The following is a 25,123-nucleotide window of genomic DNA, read 5'->3' as shown; positions in this document are numbered from 1 at the left end:
TTTTTCTGCATCTATTGAGAGGATCATATGGTTTTTATTCTTCAGTTTGTTAATATGGTGTATCACATTGTTTGATTTGCGTATATTGAAGAACCCTTGCATCTCTGAGATAAATCCCACTTGATCATGGTGTATGATCCTTTTAATGTGTTGCTGGATTCTGTTTGCTAGTATTTTGTTGAGGATTTTTGCATCTATATTCATCAGTGATATTGGTCTGTAATTTTCTTTTTTGTACTATCTTTGTCTGGTTTTGGTATCAGGGTGATGGTGGCCTCATAGAATGAGTTTGGGAGTTTTCCTTCCTCTGCAATTTCTTGGAAGAGTCTGAGAAGGATGGGTGTTAGCTCTTCTTTAAATGTTTGATAGAATTCACCTGTGAAGCCATCTGGTCCTGGACTTTTGTTTGTTGGAAGATTTTTAATCAGAGTTTCAATTTCATTACTTGTGATTGGTCTGTTCATATTTTCTGTTTCTTCCTGGTTCAGTCTTGGGAGGTTATACCTTTCTAAGAATTTGTCCATTTCTTCCAGGTTGTTATTTTATTGGCGTAGAGTTGCTTGTAGTAGTCTCTTAGGATTCTTTGTATTTCTGTGGTGTCTGTTGTAACTTCTCCTTTTTCATTTCTAATTTTATTGACTTGAGTCCTCTCCCTCTTTTTCTTGATGAGTCTGGCTAATGATTTATCAATTTTGTTTATCTTCTCCAAGAACCAGCTTTTAGTTTTATTGATCTTTGCTATTGTTTTCTTTGTTTCTATTTCATTTATTTCTGCTCTGATTTTTATGACTTCTTTCCTTCTGCTAACTTTGGGGTTTGCTTTTTCTTCTTTCTCTAGTTCCTTTAGGTGTAAGGTTAGATTGTTTATTTGAGATTTTTCTTGTTTCTTGGGGTAGGCTTGTATTGCTCTGAATTTCCCTCTTAGAACTGGTTTTGCTGCATCCCATAGGTTTTTTTTGTTTTGTTTTGTTTTTTGTTGTACGTGGGCCTCTCACTGCTGTGGCCTCTCCCATCACGGAGCACAAGCTCCGGACGCACAGGCCCAGCGGCCACGGCTCATGGGCCCAGCCGCTCCGTGGCATGCGGGATCCTCCCAGACCGGGGCACGAAGCCCCGTCCCCTGCATCGGCAGGCGGTCTCAACCACCGTGCCACCAGGGAAGCCCATCCCATAGGTTTTGATTGTCGTGTTTTCATTGTCATTTGTCTCTAGGTATTTTTTGATTTCCTCTTTGATTTCTTCAATGATCTCTTGGTTATTTAGTAATGTACTGTTTAGCCTCCATGTGTTTGTGTTTTTTACTTTTTTTTCCCCTGTAATTGATTTCTAATCTCGAAGCGTTGTGTTCAGAAAAGATGCTTGATATGGTTTCAATTTTCTTAAATTTACTGAGGCTTGATTTGTGACCCAGACCCAAGATGTGATCTATCCTGGAGAATGTTCCATATGCACTTGAGAAGAAAGTGTAATCTGCTGTTTTTGGATGGAATGTCCAATAAATATCAATTAAATCTATCTGGTCTATTGTGTCATTTAAAGCTTGTGTTTCCTTATTAATTTTCTGTTTCGATGATCTGTCCATTGGTGTAAGTGAGGTGTTAAAGTCCTCCACTATTCTTGTGTTACTCTCGATTTCCTCTTTTATAGCTGTTAGCAGTTGCCTTATGTATTGAGGTGCTCCTGTGTTGGGTGCATATATATTTATAATTGTTATATCTTCTTCTTGGATTGATCATTTCGTAATGTCCTTCCTTGTCTCCTGTAACATTGTTTATTTTAAAGTCTCTTTTATCTGATATGAGTGTTGCTACTCCAGCTTTCTTTTGATTTCCATTTGCATGGAATATCTTTTTCCATCTCTTCACTTTCAGTCTGTATGTGTCCCTAGGTCTGAAGTGGGTCTCTTGTAGACAGCATATATATGGGTCTTGTTTTTGTATCCATTCAGCAAGCCTGTGTCTTTTGGTTGGAGCATTTCATACATTCACGTTTAAGGTAATTATCGATATGTATGTTCCTGTTACCATTTTCTCAATTGTTTTGGAGTTCTTTTTGTAGGTCCTTTTCTTCTCTTGTGTTTCCCACTTAGAGAAGTTCCTTTAGCATTTGTTGTAGAGCTGGTTTGGTGGTGCTGAATTCTCTTAGCTTTTGCTTGTTGGTAAAGCTTTTGATTTCTCCATTGAATCTGAATGAGATCCTTGCTGGGAAGAGTAATCTTGGTTGTCGGTTCTTCCCTTTCATCACTTTAAATATATCATGCCATTCCCTTCTGGCTTGTAGAATTTCTTCTGAGAAATCAGATGTAAACTTTATGGGGTTCCCTTGTATGTTATTTGTCATTTTTCCCTTGCTGTTTTCAATAATTTTTCTTTGTCTTTAATTTTTGCCAATTTGATTACTATGTGTGTTGGTGTGTTCCTCCTTTGATTTATACTGTATGGGACTCTCTGCGCTTCGTGGACCTGGGTGGCTATTTCCTTTCCCGTGTTAAGGAAGTTTTCAACTATAATCTCTTCAGATATTTTCTTGGGTCCTTTCTCTGTCTCTTCTCCTTCTGGGACCCCTATAATGTGAATGTTGTTGCTTTAAATGTTGTCCCAGAGGTCTCTTAGGCTGTCTTCATTTCTTTTCATTCTTTTTTCTTTATTCTGTTCTGCAGCAGTGAATTCCACTATTCTGTCTTCCAGGTCACTTATCTGTTCTTCTGCCTCAGTTATTCTGCTATTGATCCCTTCTAGTGTGTTTTTCATTTCAGTTATTGTATTGTTCATCTCTGTTTGTTCTTTAATTCTTCTAAGTCTTTGTTAAACATTTCTTGCATCTTCTCCATCTTTGCCTCCATTCTTTTTCCAAGGTCCTGGATCATCTTCACTATCATTATTCTGAATTCTTTTTCTGGAAGATTGCCTATCTCCATTTCATTTAGTTGTTTTTCTGGGGTTTTATCTTGTTCTTTCATCTGGTACATAGCCCTCTGCCTTTTCATCTTGTCTATCTTTCTGTGAATGTCCCTAGAATTTTTCCATTAAGCCTCTTTCAGTGTAGACTTACTCAAAGGAAGTGCTTTAAAAAACTACTCCTTACTCTTTGGGTAAAGGGAGAACTTCTACCCTAAGATTTATGGACCTTTTATCTAGGTATTCTCTCTTTTGACTTAGTTTCCAGAATTTTTAACTTTCCAAGTTGACAGTATGCCAAGGCTTTTGTCCTGGTTGCAGTTACTTCTGAGAGTTCATCCCTTACCTATGATACATCGATTTCTGTTTAAATGTTGTTAACTAACTAGTAGGTTTATTGCAGATTTGGGGTTTTGGGATTCCAAAACCTGTGAACCCCAATTGGACATTTTGTATGGAATGGGCAATGTCCACACAAATAGTACAGGAAATTGGCTACTGAAGCCTATTTCTCTAGCCAAATCACTGCAGTTTCTTCTGCAGTAGCTGTGTGTCTTAGGTTAGGCTAACTAGAAGCAGAGTCTGAGATAAGAATTTGATGTACATGGTTTCTTGTGGGAGTGTCCTTTTGTTTTTTTAATTGGAGTATAGTTGATTTACAATGTTGTGTTAGTTTCAGGTACACAGCAAAGTGAATCAGTTATACATATACGTATCCACTCTTTTTTTTTAAGATTGTTTTCCCATATAGGTGGGGGAGTGTTCTTAGGAGAAGGCGAAGGAGGGAAGCAAGAAGAGGCAGGGGAAATGGCTGAGCAGGGACGTGTCTCCAGGTAAAGTCCAGCCACAGCCTGATTGCCAGCTCTGGAGCGTGTATTTCACCCCAGCATTGCCCCCACCTCAAGACAAGCAGTGTTTTGTAGCCTCCCGTCAATCTTTGTCCCCCGCCCCCCACAGGGTGGGGAATCAACATCCGGGGCATTTACAGGTGAGGAGGTTCTCAGTCAATGGCAATTCTGAGGAGAAGGTCACAGAGAACAAGGAAAATTCCTGAGAGGGAGTCTGGGGTTAAGGAAGCCTGTGGATCTGAAGCTTGGCAAGGAAAAGAGAGAGACGATGTGGAGCCTTGTAAGTCAGGATGCATTTCTCTGTGAGGTGGGCATCACTGGGTGGTCGTGAGCAGGTGAGGTAAATGATTGGATGTGCATTTCAGAAGGCCCACATCTGGGGGTGGTAGATAAGAAAGTACAGATGCCTGCAGCCCACCTGAAGGCTCTAGGAGAGAAATGCTCATGGTTTATGTAGGTGTGGTAGGGCTGGGAGTCATGAAAGGAGCTGGTACTTTGAAAGAAGCACATTTGGAAAGCAGAGCCAACTTTATTTGCTGTATGTGCAAGAGGCAGAGTAGTCAAGGTTGACTATATGAATTTTACTCTGAGCAAAACAGTGGGAGGGGCAGGCTTGACAGAGGAGAAGAGGGAATATGGAAAGAAGGGTTTAGTTTTGGGTGTATCAATAGTTCTTCCCTTTATATAGCTGAGTAGTGTTCCGTTGTACAGCTTGTCTATTCATTCACCGATTGATGGACACTTTGGTACTTTCCAGTTTGGGAATATTATGAACTGAAGCTTCTAAAAATATTCTTATACATATCTTTGGTGAATACGTGGACAAATTTCTCCTCAGTGTATATTTAGTAGAATTCTTGGGTCATAGGACAATTTCAATAATTTTTAATTCTGGCATTTCTATTTGATTCTTGTTTATATATTCCATTTCTCTTGTGAAATTCTCTTTTCTTGAACATATTATTCATACAAATTTTAATGTTCCTCTCTGATAGCTCCAATGTTATCTCTTCTGGGCATCTGCTTCTAATTTTTGTTTTTCTCTTGGTCCAGTTTCTTAGGAAGACTTTTTAATTTCTTATTGAGTGCTATATATTGTGTGTCAAACTGTAGAAACTCTGAATGGTGTTTTCTTTCCCTAAAAATGCTCAACCACTCCTCTGGTAAGGGAAAAAGAGAGATGATGTGGAGCCTTGTAAGTCAGGATGCGATTCTCTGTGAAATGGGCTTCACTGGGTGGTCGTGAGCAGGTGAGGTAAATGATTGGATGCACATTTCAGAAAGTCATGAGGTGATGAATTACCTTAATCCAGTCAGGGACTGAGGTAATTCAAGGTTGGGTTGCACTTTGGGCACAAGTTAGTCTACCTCTGGTTCCCTCTGCTTCTGCCGTGTGGTCCTTTGGGGTTTCTAATTGAGCTCCTGGATTGTTAATTGGTCCTCTCTCTCATGGCCAGTTCTAACCTCAATTTTTAATTTTCTCAGTACTATGAAAGGGGAGAAAATTCTGCTTTGCCCTTTGTCTTTCTTCCCAGTGTCTTATATTTCTTCCCTGCAGTTTAAAAATTGACAAATGCCTCCAGGAAAACTGACAGCATCAGACTCACTTCGAAGTCCCAGCTTCTCTTTCTGGGGTCTTGTGGCTATTTGGGCAGTCCCAAACTCCACTTTTTGTCCCCAGGTCTCTGAGATTGCTAGAATTTCTACTTGGTTCTCTGCCTGTAAACAGTGGCTCTCTATCTTTCTTTGCCTTCTACCTCAATCAGTGCCAAGAATTGGCAAATTCCCTGAAGGCAGAGTAGTTCTAGAATGTTTGCTCACCAATCTGTAATTCCGTTCCTCCAGAATCCTGACCCTGAGTCCTGTTTGCTCAGCAGTTCTCTGTGGTCTCCAAACAGATGAAATTTTGTATTTTATCCAGCTACACTGGTCAATCTTAGGAGAGCATCAGTCTGTTGCAAGTCGCTGCATCATATCTGGAACTGGCAATCCCCTATCATTTAATTTCAGTAACTGTTCATCATGTAGCACGTCTTCATTTTTAATCTTACTTCACTATTTTTTAAATGCCTGTGTATCTATCACTTTTCATCCTTATTTAAAATACCCTAGTTATTGGGCTTCCCTGGGGGTGCAGTGGTTAAGAATCTACCTGCCCATGCAGGAGACACGGGTTCGAGCCCTGGTCCGGGAATATCCCACATGCTGCGGAGCAATTAAGCCCGTGCACCACAACTACTGAAGCCTGCGCTCTAGAGCCCACGAGCCACAGCTACTGAGACTGTGTGCCACAACTACTGAAACCTGTGCACCTAGAGCCCATGCTCCTCAACAAGAGAAGCCACCACAATGAGAAGCCTGCATACCACAACGAAGAGTAGCCCCCGCTTGCCACAACTAGAGAAAGCCTGCACACAGCAATGAAGACCCAACGCAGCCAAAAATAAATAAATTTTAAAAAATAATTAAAAAATTAAAATGGTTGTGGAAACATGCACAATTTTCAGAAAGCACTCAACCAATGTGCTATAATTTAAAAAAACCAAAACCAAAAAAAAACCCTAGTTATTAAAAAAAAGTATATAGGATTCAGCCAACAGTGCACCAAGAAGAAACTACAGAAAATGTGTATTTTCATGTTCAAACAAAAGCAAATAAAAATTAAGTTAATAAACATTTGGCTCATGAAGTTAGAATAAACAAAACACATCTGAAAAAGAGCAGGAGGATTCCATCAAGGTTAAAGAAGTTATTAAGGAATTTTAAAAAACAAATACACTAAGAGAATGAAAATACAAGCCAGAAACACATATATATGGAATCCCCCCCCCCGCAAAAAAATGGTTATGAAGAACCTAGGGGCAGGGCAGGAATAAAGACGCAGATGTAGAGAATGGACTTGAGGACACGGGGAGGGGGAAGTGTCAGCTGGGACGAAGTGAGAGAGTGGCATGGACATATATACACTACCAAATGTAAAATAGATAGCTAGTGGGAAGCAGCCGCATAGCACAGGAAGATCAGCTCAGTGCTTTGTGACCACCTAGAGGGATGAGATAGGGAGGGTGGGAGGGAGACGCAAGAGGAGGAGATATGGGGATATATGTATATATATAGCTGATTCACTTCGTTATAAAGCAGAAACTAACACACCATTGTAAAGCAATTATACTCCAATAAAGATGTTAAAAAGGAAAAAGAAAAGAAAATACAAGCCAGAGAGGGGGAGAAAAATCTTTGCAAAACACATGTCTAATAAGGGACTGATATCCAAATATACAAAGAATACTTGAAACTCAACAATAAAAAAAATGAACAACCCAATTTAAAAATGGGCAAGAGGTCTGAACAGACACCTCACCAGAGAAGATATACAGATGGCAAATAAGCACATGAAAAGATGTTCAATATCATATGTCATTAGGGAATTACAAATTAAGACTACAGTTAGATACCACTACACACCTATTAAAATGGCCAAAATTCAAAACACTGACAATACCAAATGCTGGTGAGGATGTGGAGGAACTCTCATTCATTGTTAGTGGGAATTCATAATGGCCACTTTGGAAGACAGATTGGTAGTTTCTTAGAAAACTAAACATACTCTTACCATTACTATCCAGCAATCATGTTCCTTGGCATTTACCTAAATAAGCTAAAAATATATGTCCACACAATCACTTGCACATGAATGTTTATAGCAGATTTATTCATAATTGCCAAAACTTGGAAGCAACCAAGATATACTTTTTTTAGGTGAATGCACAAACTGGTACATCCAAAAAAAATCAAGTAATATTCAGTGATAAAAGGAAATGAACTATCAAAGTACAAAAAGACATGGAGAAAAGTTAAATAGATATTACTAAGTGAAAGTGAAAGAAGACAATCTGAAAACACTAAGTACTGAATGATTCCAGCTCTATGACATTCTGGAAAAAGCAAAACTCTGGAGGCAGTAAAAAGATCAGTGGTTGCTAGTGGATCAGGAGAGGGAGGGATGAATAGGTGAAGCACGGGAGATTTGTAGGACAGTGAAACTATTCTATGTGATATTGTAATCGTGGATATGTGACGTTATACATTTGTCAAAACCCAGAGATTATACAGTATTAAAAATGAGCTCTGATATAAACTACGGACTTTATTTAATAATCTATCAGTATTGGCTCATTAGTTATATCAAATGCACCATACAAATGCAAGATGTTAATATTTAAAAGCAAAACTACGTTTGTGTTGGGAGGGGGCAGCAGATGTGGAAACTGTACTTAATGTTAAATTTTTCTGTAAGCCTAAAATGCTATAAAAAGTAAAGTCTATTAATTTTTTTGAAGTGAACATAATAAAATAGAACTGATAAATTAGGTTTCCCTGGGGGCAGGGAAAACAATAATAAACAGGACTAAATTCTGTTATAATTAACAAAGAAAGAAAAATAGTTAACACTCATCATACACCAACACTGCTCTAAGCACTACACAACAGCCCTAAGACATCAGTGCATATTACTATTCCCATTTTGCAGCTGAAGAAACAGCCAGGGCACATTTGCATAACTCATCCCAGCTCACACAGCTTGCCCAAGGGTCACATAGCAAGTGATGGGGCTGGGTGTTAACCCAGTTCATGTTGCTCCAGAGTCTGTCCTCTTAGCTACAAAGAAGTACTGCCAGAACATAGTGAGTAGTCAGTACTGCCAGAACCTACGATTGCAGAAAAAGCCCACCTAAATATACAGCATTTCTTAACAGTCGTATAAGAAGTAGACTTTGTTGGGACTTCCCTGGTGGTCCAGAGGTAAAGAATCCACCTTCTAATGCAAGGAGCGCAGGTTCCATCCCTGGTCAGGGAACTAAGATCCTACATGCCGTGGGGCAACTAACCCCGTGTGCCACAACTATTGAGCTTTTGCGCCTCAGATAGAGAGCCCACTTGTTGCAAAGTACAGAGCCCACGCGCTCTGGAGCCCGTGTGCCACAACTAGAGAAGAGAAAACCTGCATGCCAGAACTAGAGAGAAGCCCGTGTGCTGCAGTGAAGAGCCTGTGCACGGCAACAAAGACCCGACACAGCCAAATAAATAAAGAAATATTTTAAAAAATAAAAATAGACTTTGTCGGTGACTAAACATAGTAATAAACATAGAAATAAAGTTGAAAATCTGGAAGAAATTGATATGTGACCGTGTGACAGAAACTCTCTTGTCTGGGACCCCTGCCCACCTGTCATCCATATGGATTTCTGGGAACTGCCCTGGTTTTCATTGTGCTGCACCCTCTGGCAGTCACTCCTAATTCTCCCAAACCCTAGTCCCTAACAACCACTAATCTACTTTCTGTCACCATAGATTTGTCTATTCTGGACATATCATATAAATGGAATCCTACAATATTTGGCCTGCTGTGCCTGGCTTCTTCACTGAGCATCATGTTTTCACGGTTCATTCACGTTGTAGCATGTGTCAGCCCTTCATTCCTATTTTTTGCTGAATAGTATTCCATTACATGGACATACCACATTTCATGTATTCATTCCTCAGTTGATGGACATCGGATTGTTCCCACTTTGTTACTATTGTGAATAATACCACTATGAACATCCTGGATGAGTCTTTGTGTGGACACATTGTTTTCATTTCTCTTGGGTATAAATCTAGGAGTGGAATTGCTAGGTAATATGATAACTCTGTTGAACTATGTGAGGAACCGCCAAACTGTTTTCTGAAGTTGTTCTGCACCATTTTATGTTCCCACCAACAGTTGAAGATTTCAATTTCTTCACATTGTCACCAACACTTGTTATTATCTGTCTTTTTTTTTTTTTTTTTTTTTGCGGTACGCGGGCCTCTCACTGTTGTGGCCTCTCCCATTGCGGAGCACAGGCTCCGGACACACAGGCTCAGTGGCCATGGCTCACAGGCCCAGCCACTCTGCAGCACATAGGATCCTCCCGGACCGGGGCACGAACCTGTGTCCCCTGCATTGGCAGGTGGACTCTCAACCACTGCGCCACCAGGGAAGCCCTATCTGTCTTTTTGATTATAGCCATCCAAGTGTGTGTGAAGTGGCATCTCACTGTGGTTTTGATTTCATTTTCCTGATGGTTAATAGTGTTGAACATCTTTTCATGTACTTATTGGCTATTCTTATAGCTTTTTTGGAGAAATATCTATTCAAATGCTTTGCCCATTTTTTTATTTTATTGAAGTATAGTTGATTTACAATGTCATGTTAATTTCTTCTGTTATGCATATATATATATATTCAGTTATGCATATACATATTCTTTTTCATATTCTTTTCCATTATGGTTTATCACAGGATATTGAATTTAGTTCCCTGTGCTATACAGTAGGACCTTGTTGTTTATCCATCCTGTATATACTAGCTTGCATCTGCTAATCCCAAACTCCCAATCCATCCTCCCCCAGCCCCCTCTCCCCCTTGGCAACCAAGTCTGTTCTCTGTGTCTGTGAGTCTGTTTCTGTTTCATAGATAAGTTCATTTGTGTTATATTTTAGATTCTACATATAAGTGATATCATATGGTATTTGTCTTTCTCTTTCTGACTTACTTCGCTTAGTATGACAGTCTCTAGGTCCCTCGATGTTGCTGCAAATGACATTATTTCATTCTTTTTATGGCTGAGTAATATTCCATTATATATATATATCACATCTTTATCCATTTATCTGTCAATGGACATTTAGGCTGTTTCCATGTCTTGGCTATTGTAAACAGTTGCTTTGCCCATTTTTGAAGTGGGTTAATTGTCTTTTTTTACTATTGAGTTGCAAGAGTTCTTTATATGTTCTGGATACAAGTCCCTTATCAGACATATGGTTTGCAGTATATTTCTTTTGAACATTAAAAGTTTAAGATGTTTATAGTTGATTCAATTCATAGGAGTGTGAGTCTTTTAGAGCACAAATATCTTGTTTTCCCAAGATTGAGTTATTGATAGACAAGGAATGTATAAAGTTTGTAAGCTATTTTACTAGATTATAAAGTATAAACTAATCTCCAAAGATCTATGTTTGATAATGAAACTTTCCAATATTTCACTTCAGTAATTTAATTTTAATAAGGAATGATTTCATTTTTCTCTGTGTCTTAAGAATTTCGTTAATAATGCATCGTCCTCAGAGCAGAGTAACTGTGTCAGAATCTTGGAAGAAAAATTAACTGTATACTACATTTTTAAAAAGAATTTGATCAACATTATGCCCTGATTCCCTTTTGTCTAGCCCAGGCCTCCGTTCAACAGAGGCCCATATCAAAAGTCACACAGGGGTGTCCTAGTGCACTGTCCTAGGAAATCAATCAATAAAGGGACTGTAGAAATGACCCCCGCAGCAGATTCTCACACTCAAAACATTACTTTATTCATTCAACAAATACCTATCAATATTTGCTACGTGCCAGACACTGTTCTAGACACTAGGATGACAATGGAGAGTGAAAACAAATATTGTCTCCACGTAGTGGGGAAGACAGGTTAATGAAATAACCACACAATGGAATGTAGCATCGCAATTGTGACAGGGCTGTGCCAGAGCACGGTTAGGGGTGATCAAAGAGAACTACTTGGAGGCAGTGACATCCAGGCTTTTTCTGAAGATAGGGCTGGTGTTAACGAAAGGGAAGGCTGAGAGCCTCTCGCTGCACTGAGCTGACCCTGAGAAGAGGGATCCAGGGATAAGTGAGGAGCAGAGATCGCCAGTGAGCACTCCCTTGAGAATGTGTTCCAGGTGAGGCTGGAGATGTAAACCCAAGCTTGCAGATGAAACAGTCTTGGTCCAGATCTCACTCTGTGTACCTCCAGCTGTGTGGCTTTGGGAAAATTGTTTAATCTCTCTGATCATGCTAAATGGGACTCTTCCTACCAAAAGGGTTGCTATGAGGATTAAAGGAGATGCAGAGATGAAATGCCCAGAACAGTGTTTTGCCGCTAGTGACCACGCCAAATATTTGGGAGAAAATATAAGCCAGTACGAGACTACAGTGCCCGTCCTTGCCTCTGGTTCCCCCACCTCACCTCTGTTGCAGTCATGGGCCCCTGGCTCTTGATGCCAACCTGAGAAGCCCTTGAGCCCCCCACTGCTTCCCCTGCTTAAGTCACAACTTTCTTCCTCCAACGTATGTAGCTTTTACTCCACCGTCCTCTAGTATTTTCTTTACGAGGTATCAGTAGGGAATATTTTAAAGTACTATACTTCATATTTCTGAAGAAGTTTTTAATAATCTTTTCCTTCTGAATAGAAATGCACCATCTCCTTATGGTAGAAAGTTTTGAAAATAAGGAAAAAGTTATGTACCCATTTTTTATCAAATATTTATTGAACAGCTACTAGGTACCAGGCCCTGTTCTGAGCACTGGGCACACAATAGCAGGCACGGTCACTGCCTTCATGGAACGTGGGCTCCAGTGTGGGAAGACTGACATTTGTCACCAAGGTTTAAGGTCTTGGTTTTATTGGGGACTGGGCTGCATTTTCTGAAGTTTCTACAACTTGCTTACAGATGTCTTCTTGCCCTGGTATTGGCAGAGTTCCCTACAGGGTATCTGAATTATTCTTTTTTTTTTTTTTTTTTTTTGCGGTACGCAGGCCTCTCACTGTTGTGGCCTCTCCCATTGCAGAGCACAGGCTCCGGACGCACGGGCCCAGCAACCATGGCTCACGGGCCTAGCCGCTCCGCGGCATGTGGGATCTTCCCGGACCGGGGCACGAACCCGTGTCCCCTGCACCGGCAGGCAGACTCACAACCACTGCACCACCAGGGAAGCCCATGAATTATTCTTCTATGTGTAAAGCTCATCAGATTCTCTGTTGTTTCATCACTGTGGGCTTTTTCTTACCACATAGGATTTCCTGATAAAAGAAATGACATCCATGATCTGCTTGATGGCTTTAACCATACTATGATCTGTGGACTTGCTGGCTTTAACATGCATGATTCTTCCCTAACGATGACTCCAGCATTCTGCCAGGCTAGCCATATGAAACTCAGTTTGATCAAATGTTCATACCCACTATATTCCACATATTCAAAGAAGATGTTGATTCTTTATTTCCCATGACTGATCTAATATTGTCCTTAAGTCCCCACCCACTGGGTTGCAATGAAAACCAAACAAACAAATAAACAAACCCTAAATCTTCCAGTGGATGGTTTCTCAGTCTCTTCTGGTTTAAACCATTTCCTTTGGATCCCTGAATCTTTGGAGGGTAGATATTCAAGGAATTTGAAGATCCTCTCTTTATCACAGAAGTTCTTCCCTTCTATCTCCTTTTTCTCAACTTGGCAAATGGGGAAACTTAGGAATCTACCTTCTATGGGAGAGGAGATGCCTCTTTACACCCTATATTCTGGGTCCGTATACACTCCAGTTAAGGTATCGGATCTTGCTTATCTCTGGGCAAGAGCCTCTGGTCTCCCTGGGGCCACTGACCATGTCATTGGTTCTGTCCAACCTTTGGGCTGATAAGAAGGTTCTTCAAATTCATCAGAGACCAAGGCTCCTTCAAGTTTTCACTTCTGCTGTCCTAAGGGATAATCCAAGATATCTTTATGTCTGCATTCCAGTCAGCAGAAAGGAGCAAGGGGGAAGGGAAGTGCAAGCTGCTCCATTTAAAGATGGCTCCAGGAAGTTTCACATACTACTTCCGTTTATATTCTATTGGCCAGAACTTTGTCACCTGGCTAAACCTGGTGCAAGTCAGGCTGGTCAGGGCTAATGGTTATTCTGGGTGGCCATGAGCCCAGATAATATATAGAGGTTCTACTCAGAGGAAGAAGGCGAGATACCAAGGGTACCAGTAACTCGTTTTTCATGTGTAAAGTAGGACAACCCTGAAACTGTGCTCAAACTGATAAGAACTCAATCCCTAGAATCCCTTCTTGAGGGAATTTTCCTGGGACCACTCCTGCTACCCAAAACTATACCAATCAAGGTCCTAAGGAAGCACTCTAAATATTTGAAACAGGAAATTTAATGCAGGAAGTTTTTTTAAATTTTATTTTTATTATTATTATTTTTGGCTGCATTGGGTCTTCATTGCTGCGCGCGGGCTTTCTCTAGTTGTGGCAATCAGGGGCTACTCTTCATTGTGGTGCACGGGCTTCTCATCGCGATGGCTTCTCTTGTGGAGCAAGGGCTCTAGGTGCACAGGCTTCAGTAGTTGTGGCACGGGGGCTCAGTAGTTGTGGCACACGGGCTCTAGAGGGCAGGCTAGTAGTTGTGGCACACGGTCTTAGTTGCTTCGCAGCATGTGGGATCTTCCCAGGCCAGGGATTGAACATGTGTCCCTGCATTGACAGGCGGATTCTTAACCACTGCACCACCAGGGAAATCCCTAATGCAGGAAGTTTTACACGGGTGATAGAAAAGCTGAGAAGCTAAACTGAGATGGTAAGGCAATCCATAAAGTAACCTCATCAGGAAACCTCATCCAGTTTCCTCTAGCTCATCAGAACCAATCACCCCAGACCGTTATCAGCCCTGTTTCAATGACTGTTTTGCCTGTTGTTTCAATGGCATGAGGAACCCAACCTGATCAGGGGATAGCCTGTGTTTCAGATTTAATGGGGCCATTCTGTGTCCCCTGGTGAAAGCATCCCTCCCTTGGGAATGAAGACCTTCAGATCAACAGAACCCAAGGTTCTGGAATGGGAAGCAAAGACTCTGCCAGTGGGTTATTAAGTGTAATGATGAGAGGGATCACTACTACTGTGTTACTTTGTTCTCAAACTCTGTGTGTCAGTTGCAGGTTGAGAAGATATACCACATTCTGGAAGACAGCACCCCAACCATGCAGGTTTCCCAGTTAGCAACACAACCACTTTAAGTGGACAGCTCCTTCTTGGTGATGAAGTAGACGGTGAGTCCAGAGAACTCCAAAGGTGAGAGCAAAGTGTCATAACTTTTATGCTGTGAAACAGGTTGCTCAGACAGAAGCTGTGTTGTGAGGGATATCTGATGGGTTCTGAGGTACTCAGTGAGTCCATGGATGGTGGTGCTGGTGCCAGCAGAGAAGGCAAGTCCATTCTCTAAACAGAAGTTATTCCAGTGAGGACAAATCACTGCCATTCCCATGATGAAAGTGGTCCAATCTTATCAACTTAATGTTCCCCAGTCTTTCATCAAGATTTGTATTATTAAGAAAAGAAAACTACAAGAATTTGCATTGTTGATCGCTCTAGAAATAAATTCATATACTGTGTGTATGTGTGTGTGTGCACATGCAAGCTTATTTGCATCTTTTTTTGAGGGGAAAATTTTTGAGGAAAAAAACACAATAACCTGGATAATTCAAAAGAAAATAGGAAATCCTAAAAAGCTGATTTTTTTTTCCAAGAAATACGCCTTGCTCAAATATAGAATTATTCCCTGCTCCCCACCGCCGGCCTGCGTGCCAAATGTACTCAGTAGCCTAGCACTCTCAGAAATAGCAGTCTAGTAGTTTCATAGATTTTCAAGTCTTGAGCCCGATGTTTAACATCCTGCTGAAAGTACTACTTGTTTTTGTAAAGTCTTAGCTATACTTGCATCAGGTGGCTTGCTTGGGATGAGGGCATCAGTCTATTTCAAGTAATTTTGTGTCTGTGGAAAAGTTTTCAGACCATGACAGGAACTTGGGAAGTAAGTTTTTGAGGAGATGATAAAGTTGTAATTTTGCTTTTGCTGTATAAGGTCTTTATGATATATTCAACCATGTAGGCAGAATCTGATATTTGACATTGCTTGAGATATTCATCCATTTGCTCTTTTTTAAATACAAGTTTTTGAAAAGCTTCGATTACTTCATCTTAATTTACCCTTAGGTTTTATTTTTGTTTTCTTGCTCACACATTTTGCTCTTTCTTGGCACTTCCCTGCTAAAAGGGCTCCTAAATAGCATCATATACTGACTGCTTTGCCGCCAACTTTGTCTAGATTCTGAGTTAGAACTTAGAGCTGAAAGAACCACATTGAACCAATTATTTAATTAAGAAATAAGAATATTAAATGTTGAGCACTCCCCTCCCTCAAATAGGCATGCTAGCTGAGGATTCCAACTGATGAATTAAGGGCTCATAATGTACATCAGTGATATTGCCCAGTTTTAAGGTCCAACCCCCAGATTTACAGTCCAGAGACTCAATGTTATCAGTATCCCAAAGATGACCATGGTCTCAAGAACAAGCTCACGCGTGTCATACTCTCAGGAGACTGGTAAAAGGAGGACTTCAGACTGTTTTCTTTATATAATTATGACAGCTCTGAGAGTGAACCTGAGCCCTGCAAGCCATTGGATTCAGCAGTGAAGTTGAAGTTCTATGTCTGGCTTTGCTAGTCTTCAAGGAGGAGATCCTGCCATTACCTAGGTATAAGACCTTAGCAAGGCACGTTGTGATCGGATTAGAAGACCTGGGGTCCATCTCATGACAATTCTAAAGATCCCGAATATTTACATCCAAATGCATGACTTATAGACTTATTTTTTGTCAACATCTGATACCAAGAAGTTCGTCGTAGAGAACAAAATAGAGAAGAACTTAAAGGTAGGACAAAAGGTGGTTTCACATTTAATAAAAATCGAGTCGACTTCAGAGAGTTCATACAAGCATGCCTGAATGTCTTTCATCTTAAGCAAACAAAACAAACACTCCTTTGACTCCTTATCTACTTCCAGATGTGGCCATATTTCTACCTCCTTCAAAGCCAAACCACAAAATAATTGTCTACTCAGTGTTTCCGTTTCCTCACTACCTGGTGTCTCTCCTTCCCTCTCCAATCTGGCTTCTCCCCTACTACTTTCCTGAAATTTCTTCTGACAAAAATCACCAACATCCTCCACACTGCCATATATAATGGATACCTTTCAGTTGTCATCCTGACCACTCAGTAGCATCTGGCATAGTTGACCTCCATGGTTTTCACGAAACACTGCCTTCTCCTGGGTTCCATGACACCACCCACTCTTAAGCGTATTGGTCACACGTTGGCTGACTGACTTCTTTCCTATTACCCTTCTCCTAGCTACTTCTAAGGGTTGGATTTCAAATTTCAGTTCTCAACCATATTATTTATCTTAATACTTTTCTCCTGGTGGCATATTGTTTGATTGCCTCCAGTTTGGGCCATACGCCTATCCTACTGGAAGTCATGATTAAAATCCCCACTAGTTGTACAGGGAATGGACAGGAAGCTCTCCAAAGGAATCAGAAGGAGACTGAGTGAGAAAGACGTCGGGTGAGCAGCTCTAACCCATTGCACTCAGATCAGCTGAAAAATTACTAACAGGCTCTCCTCCCATGAACTAACCCTACGGAAAAGTGGCCCCAAATGCTGGGTTCATTTCTCTGTGTTCTGTCCTCCTCCCAGTTCCTGGAGCTACAATTCTTCACTATCTTCTTAATTCTCTGATGCCTCCAAACAGCTTTAAAAATGCTTTCTGCTATTTTTCTAGTTGTTCTTGGTGAGAGGTTGGTCTGAACCACATAAGCACTGTTACCAGAAATGAAAATTCTTAGGGTGGAATCTTTGTCTCACAAACACTTATTAGTTGATGGTGCCTTATTCTTTTATCTGACATGCTCTGGTCATAGGCAAAGATACCCTCAGATTCTGCCTTTTGTAACCGTAGTGTTTTTGAACAAAAACTCATTTCTAGAGTTCTTAGACACTCTGACGATGGAAGAAAATGTTCTGTTTCTTGCATTAAAACTCTAAGTAGAATCTGGATTGAATGTCCTAGTTTTCCAAAGGTAGTGTGGCATTTAATGTTAACTAAAGTTCATTCTTGATGAATCATAGCTAGAGAGTCTGGATCACACACCAATGATTTTTATGTTGATGTAAATAATTTGCAGAGGGAAAGCTGTGACTCTCTGTTAGGTGGTCTAGTTTAGTCGCAGGGACTTGCTTGATTTGTTGGATTTTCAGTAAGCACTTAAAACTCAGAGGGAGCATGAGTGTTCTCATTTTGAAATATTTAGTATATCGTCAGGTTGGGTTGCTTCTAAAATTTATCTAAAAATATAGAGGATAAATAGGCTTTGAGTGGGAAGATGACAAACTCAAGAACTTAGACTTAACTTTATGTAAGAGAAACAACAAACGGTGAAGATGATTGGGCACTGGTTGATAGACACAGATGGTTTAAGTTTGGAACAAGACTTAGTGTCCATCTTTCAATAACAATACCCCAAGCTCTCCCAATCACTAAGGCACAATTGGGAGCAGTCAAGTGTCTAGAATCCAATGCAGCAGCCCTGCAATGACTGTTTCCTTTAAATGTTTACTTTTGATAATAAGTGTCAGTAAATATTTAGAGGTTTTCTAGAAAATAAAATGCAGACACATCAGAAGTGGTAGGTGTGGAGGCCAAACTTGGAAATTCAAAAGCGTGGAGACACAATAAGAGAATGTCCCAAAAGTTCATTGTGTGGACAACTTGGTTTGTGCTTTAAATTTCAAAGGTAGGTTGGCCTTTTTCTCAGAACAGCTTTAGTAAGATCTTCAGTCTTCTATTCTATGGAAACTTAAAAAAGCCCAACAGCCAATACCCAATTAGATTATTTTAACAGATAGGGCAATGATTTCTTCAGTAGCAGCTGCTTCCTGTGGTAACCATCAAAATAGCTTTGCACTCCAACTGACTCTAGTAACCAGGTCAGTTTTCACTGACTTCCACTGCTTCCAAAAATACTTCAGCCTGCTGGAGTACCTGTCATCTATGGCTTGCATGCTTTGAGAATATTTCATCCTTAACATCTGTGAGAATGAGAAGCCTTTCCTCTTGATTAATGAGTTGATAAAATGGTGGCATTAAGACTTACTCATCCCTAATCATAAGTATTTGGCAGCTTTGAGAAAAAAAAGTCAACAGAAAATACATTTTGGGTTTAATATTTGCTCCATGTCTTTGTTTTTTTCTTTTGACATGCACCACACTCCTTCCCCCAATCTGTTCTATTGCCTGTTCTAACCCCATCACTCCATGTGATACGTTTCCCAAATCTAAGATGCTTTGGATCTGCTTAATGATGTACTTGTGAGTGTACCAGAGACCATATGGGAAGCAGGGTAGGGAGCCTGATAGAGCCCTAGACCAAGTGTTAAGGAGATTCAAAACTCTAGTGCCTGCATGATCTTGGACTGAAGTCTTAGGACTGGGCTTCCTGTCCATGCAGTGAAGTTGGACTATATCAGAAATTCTCTTACTATTTTCCAATCTGCTGTCTAGGTGCTGCTGAGATAAGGAAAGGGAGAAGAGCGGGCAAAACCCCAGCTAACCTCCTTATACTCACACACACTCACACTTGTACACACACTCATACATCTTAAGCAGAGAAACTACATTCTATTCTTGTAAAAAAAAAATAGAATTCTGCATGGATTGCTTGGAAAATGTTCAACTTATAAATAAATTTTTTTAAATCATGAATCTTGATGATCAAGAGGACCTTGATTAAGGTTTCAGTGATGTTATGAGCTTGCTCCACTTACAGACTAAACTGCTTACCTTGGATGGAGCAGGCTCATTGACTCTTAAGGTTTCCCAAGATGCCTGTCCTAGAGGGAATGAAAATATCCCCCTCACTTTATTTAGGCATTTTCTGATTTTCATGGGGTGGAAGTTTCGAGAGAAGAGAGTCTACTGGGGGGAGTGTCAGCATCCCTGCACCCCTCCCCAAATACATTCTCTCCTCACACTAGATGACCGTAATCCTTTGCGGGAAGGTAAGGCATGGCTCCTCAAGAAAGTCCTAGATTTCCAGCTTAAGTAACCACTGGCCCCATAGGCCCGTGCCTCTTAACTTTTGGGGATTATCATGTGGGATCCCTTTCATTCCCCTTCAGAGCCACTTTTCACCCCTGCCATTTTCCTCTCTTCACCAGAATGCTGACTTCTGTGGATTACCTTAATAGATTTTCTTGTCTTCTGGCTTCCAGTTGGGTTGGACTGATGGGAATTCCTGGAGATTGGGAAGAGGAAGATAAGGCAGATGGGCAGGAGTCAGATCATGCAAGTCCTTGCAGGTCATGAGAAAGACTTTGGTTTTAGTCCAGTATAATGGTAAGCTGTACTAGGATTTCAAGTCAGGGAGTTAATGATCTCATTTACACACGCAAAGGTCACCCTAGTGCTGCACCTGGCTAGGGGTGGCAGAGCTGATAGTAACGGTGGCGAGCAGATTGGCACGCCTCTAAGCATCCCCTACTCACAGTTCCTTCATCCCTGATCCAGTGGTTGAACCTCTTACAAGAAAGAGTGAAAGCTCCTGGACAGAGGTACCATGAGGGTAATGGTCACCTGAGAAATTTGGAAAAGACACTTGCAAGGGTTAGTTAAACCCAGATTGCAACACCTACTCCTTCCCTCTCCATCCTGAGATGTTCCCACCCCATTTCTTAACTCAGCTAATAACGTTGTTTAAGAGTTGCTCAAGTTAAGGTTTTTAGGCTAATTATATTTTTCTTCCTGGATCAAGCCAAGTTAATTCATAAAACAAAATAACCCAGCATCTAAGGAATATAAGTACTCTTTAAGAAAAGCAGACTGAATGAACTATACTAAGGGAGACCAAATTAGAGGATCATACAGAATAAGAATTTAAAGTATGTTCAGGGCTTCCCTGGTGGCGCAGTGGCTGAGAGTCCGCCTGCCGATGCAGGGGACACGGGTTCATGCCCCGGTCCGGGAAGATCCCACATACCGCGGAGCGGCTGGGCCTGTGAGCCATGGCCTGCGCGTCCGGAGCCTGTGCTCCGCAACGGGAGAGGCCACAACAGTGAGAGGCCCACGTACCGCAGATAAATAAATAAATAAATAAAGTATGTTCAATTCATATCTTCAGAGTGATAAGAATTTTTGAAACATGAAGCTTGAACAAGCTGTTATAGGAAAGAATCAATTACAAATATCAAGCACGAGAAAGAAAAATTGTCCCAAATCTGGTTAAGAACTCTTTTGCGTCATGTAATTAAAATTTAATATCAAACAAAAAGGCTGTTTTGCTATATATTTTTCTATGATGATACTATGGTGAATTTCCTTTTAATGGACATTTGGGTTGTTGCAAAACTATTGCTATTGTAACGAATGAAGCTATTGTCATCCTTTAGCCAAATCTTTTCAAATATCCTTAATTATAGCTCATGCTCTTTCTACTGAACCATGTTGCAAATTTGTATCTCACATATATATAGCTCTACAGGAGCTAACAAGGAAATATATCCAAGACACAGTGCTAAGTGATAAAAATATGTTGAGAAACAGTATATATTAAATCCCACATCTGTCCAAATATATTTATATGTCTATATGTGAACATAGAATATTTCTGAAGTAACACAAGAAATGTTTTAGATTGATCACTGATAAGGAATAGTTCTTGGGTATCAAGATATGTAGAAGGGAACTTCATTTTATATGTTTCTGTACAGTTACACTTGCATATATTACAATTATAATACTTTCACTGGAAATTATTTTAGAAGAGCTAGGGGTCATAAATACTAATAGTATTAGAAGCAGAAGTAGTAGCAAAATTATTAGAAGCATCAACGGTAGTAAAAATTACAATAAGAAAAATAAAAAGCAACAAGCCTAGGACAGCTGGTAACTCTCTTCCCCTTTCTCTAAGAGTCTTTAAAAAGTCTGTTACTCCTCTAGCCAGAGGTGCTCTGTCTCTTCAAGCATGGACTGCAAAACTAAATTATCCTGGCCAGAGAATATCCCCCTCCCCTTCACTCTGCTACCGCTGAGTCTGTCTGAGCCCTGAAAAGGCAGAGAATCAAACCACATTTAAGTCACATATAGGATCTGGGAAATGTACTTCTTCCACTGCTCCATCACTACTTAGGTAGTGTTTCCTATTCCTCAGCCATACGGACTTATTCGCTCTAAAAGTTGGGAGAGGAAACGGGGTAGCTGAGAGTAGAGAACGTGGGGTGATTCATGTGAGACCATGACCCCTTAAAGACATGGGATCTTGGGTTCAATTTTTCAGCATTCATTTCCAGTGTCCAGCTATGGATTTTCTTTTGCATTATCAAGATGCTCTTTTATATATAGCTCATCTCTGAAGTTTCCACCCAGATCATCTTTACCGGCTTGGCCTCAAAGGAGGAATCTAAAGTACTTGCTTTCCATACAGCGTATTTTTCTGTTTATATACCAAGAAACGAAGCATGCTCTGCCCGCTCTGACCTTTACCTGCGGGTTCTAGGAAACTATTTGATTTTCTGTTCAAGGAGAGCATTGTAACCCTGGCAACCAGACACCATGGTACAGATGGCAGATCTAACATCCAAAGGCAGTTTGACGGGAACACACGCTAACGCTAGAGGCTGAGGCATCTCTGTTCTGTATTCTGACAGGACTTGAAATTGAGCTCAGTTCTTCAAAGAAGAGCCTTCCCCTTTTCTGGACACAATTGGGCTCTCAGTGGTTTACCAGGTTTACCTCGCCTCCCCTCCACCACTCCCAAATCTAGCTGATGTTCAAGCTTTGATCCCTACCTCGGTCACAGAATCCAGATAGTTAGTATTCGGAATGCTAAGAATAACATTCCATGGTTCCATGCACTGTGACCATGAGCTGTGAGTTAGTCAACTGTAGTAACTTCTGGTCCAATATTGAGGAGACTTGGAGTATCAGCATCACACTAGCTGTGTGAATGCGAGCATATTGATAAGCTTCTTTTAGCATTGTCATATGACTGTATGTCATCAAGTCTAAGATGAAGTATTACAATATGGAAATATATGCATTTTAGGACTGATGAAATATAAGTAGGGCAGGCTAAGTGCTATAACAGCTCAACCTCCAAATCTTAGTAGTGTAATACAGTACAAGATAACTTCTTGCTCATGTAGTTCAGTGATATATTGATTCATGATCTTTCCATCATGTAGCTCCACCCTCAGGCAGATCCTTAGATCCTTCTACATTTAGCCATAACATACATAATTTCTTCTCATCTTCTGTTGGCTAGAACTAGTCATGTGAGCATGCCTAATTGCAAGGGAGTCTGGGAAATGTAGTTTCATTGTATACCCTGGGGAAAAAATGAAAGACATTTTGGTGAACACTTAGTGGTCACTACCACAGTCTGGCAGTCTATCAAATACCCAGTTTATTCTTCTTTTTGCTTAGAGAACATCCAAAACCTCTTCTGCCAGAGAGACAACCTAAAGTCCCATTGTGACCCTACACACAGCTCAAAGTCTAATATCTCAGGGTAATATGAAGCCCTCTCTATTAGTTTCATCCTTTTAGGAATGAGGCACCTGATACACAGTGCAGCAGAGACATTGGCTTCAAATTCTATGTGAAACACTCAGATACCTTCCTTAAGAAGACCTAGAATTTCCCCAGGAGAGGGAAGAAGCTGGAAAAGGTCTCTGAGTCCTGGATATGCAATGAGCAGCTCTAAATTATTTATCCATTGGCATGCCCATGACCTCAACTGTAGTCCCGTGTTGGTGAAGACAACATAATCCATAAGGAAGGTGAAGAGAGGGTTGTCATGTGACTTTCCTCAGGTCACATGGCCTGATAAACCCTCCCAGAATGCTTGCAATCCTCGCATATCTCTTTAGTTTCCATCAAGTGTCATCACTCACCCACTTCAGTGATTTCCTCAAGACCCATATTCTCCTTGCTGAGCAGGGTATACATCTTTTCCGTGGAACCTTCCATGACAAATAGCAATCTGCTGCAACCCCAAGTAATGTAAACATCTATGCACGAATGTGTGCACGTGTGCTTAGTTCCAGCTCCTAATGACTTGGCAGTTGTGGTTGTGCCATCTTCCAGCTTGTGGTCCCCTCTCCCCATCTTCCTGTCTTCTCCTTCCTGGCATGGCACTGAGAGGTGGGCATATACCTTGCCTCGCCCAGCATCTAGCACAGACCTGTTTGCAGAGGCATTTCAAAGAAGGGCCAGCAGTTTCTCAGAGGATGAGGAGAGCCCTACCTCCCCAGAAAAATGGGACTGGGAATGTTCTAGTCCCATTTTTGCTCCCCACAGTTTGTGTGACTTTGAGAAGTTCCTTTATTTCCTCTGAACCTTGGTGTGTTTTGTTGTTGTTGTTTTGCCTGAAAAACGAGAAAATTGGACACAAATAATTTGAAAATATCTTTCAGGACCTCCCTGGCATCCAGTGGTTAAGACTCTGTGCTTCCAGTGCAAGGGGGGGCGGGTTCGATTCCTGGTCGGGGGACTAAGATGCTGCATGCCGCTCGGCGCAGCCAAAAATTTTAAAAAAAGAAAAAAGAAAATATCTTTCAATTAGAATATATTATGATCCTATAATTAGGTTTGGCCAACCTTTTCAAATGGGTTGACTAATTGTTTCTCTTTCTTCATAACTTTTACACTAGGAGTCTGGAAGCCTCTCTCCCAGGTCTTGTAGGTTTCAGTTTCCACCTCTAATTATATATTCACACCATTGTACATGATTCTTTCTGCCCACTAGTCCTAACACACACAAACAGACACACACACACGGACGCACACACACACACACAGACACTCTTATTGTTCTGTCTAGAACAGTTAGCTAGGCTTCCTTATGATTTTTCACAGAACATCCTGGACCTCCATGGAAAAGAAATAACGTTTTACTAAGTGCCTACTACATATCAGGCACTTTTCATTTACCCCCACTTAATCCCCATAATTTTCAAAGATAGGCCTTATCATCTCCCTTGCTACCTATGAGAATATTGGGGCTCAAAGAAGTTAAAAAATTATGTGTTACCACCAATTTGAGGTAGAAGCCAGAGTGACCTCAGATCTATCTGATTTCATAGCCCTGCCACCTCCTGACAGTTTGTTTACGTTACAGTAGTCCTGCAGTCTCTCCCTCATTGGGTCATAAAGCACATATTGGCTCAGAGAAAATATCTTTCAAAAATACTCAGGATGTTCTTGTTTCTTGTTCAGCTCAAACCATCCTTTAATCCCATAGGTGATGCAGCAGCACTGGGGGCCCCTGTGAGGTTAGACGGGAGAGTTAGGATCCATTTTCCTTCAGGACTAGATGGTATCAGTGAGGTCTTTGATAATAAGAGGCTGCTTTGTAAGTCTGGTCACAAATAGCTTACTATTGGTCAGTGCTATGGAAACAGAACCGGGCTGGTGGATCTTCGTTTATGGGGCATATTGCTATAGATTTGGTGGGTGAGAGAGTGTGGCTCATATTAACATGTTGCTTAGCTTTACTGTTTTACTGGAAAGCGAAACATGAAACTAGAAAATATTTGATTGAGAATGTGAATTAAATCAGATGTGCAAATGAATGCTTCTGTTTTTACAAACTCCCTTTTCCACCCACTCTGAATTAGCTGTTGCTTGTTTATTTTGCCTTCAAGG

The 25,123-nt window shown here is 40.8% G+C and overlaps 1 long non-coding RNA gene across 1 annotated transcript in view; it reads left to right on the top strand.

Annotated features, from left to right (window-relative positions):
* The window catches only part of LOC132527110 (uncharacterized), a 195,374-nt gene that overhangs the window by 86,666 nt on the left and 83,585 nt on the right, over positions 1–25,123 (top strand). Inside the window, exon 3 of the long non-coding RNA XR_009542857.1 lies at positions 14,516–14,654. This is a non-coding gene — a long non-coding RNA (uncharacterized LOC132527110). The remainder of the gene's footprint in view (positions 1–14,515; positions 14,655–25,123) is intronic.

Source organism: Lagenorhynchus albirostris, chromosome 10, assembly GCF_949774975.1.
Source record: "Lagenorhynchus albirostris chromosome 10, mLagAlb1.1, whole genome shotgun sequence".
In the NCBI taxonomy this organism is placed as follows: domain Eukaryota; kingdom Metazoa; phylum Chordata; class Mammalia; order Artiodactyla; family Delphinidae; genus Lagenorhynchus; species Lagenorhynchus albirostris.
This window is presented reverse-complemented; position numbering and strand designations above follow the sequence as displayed.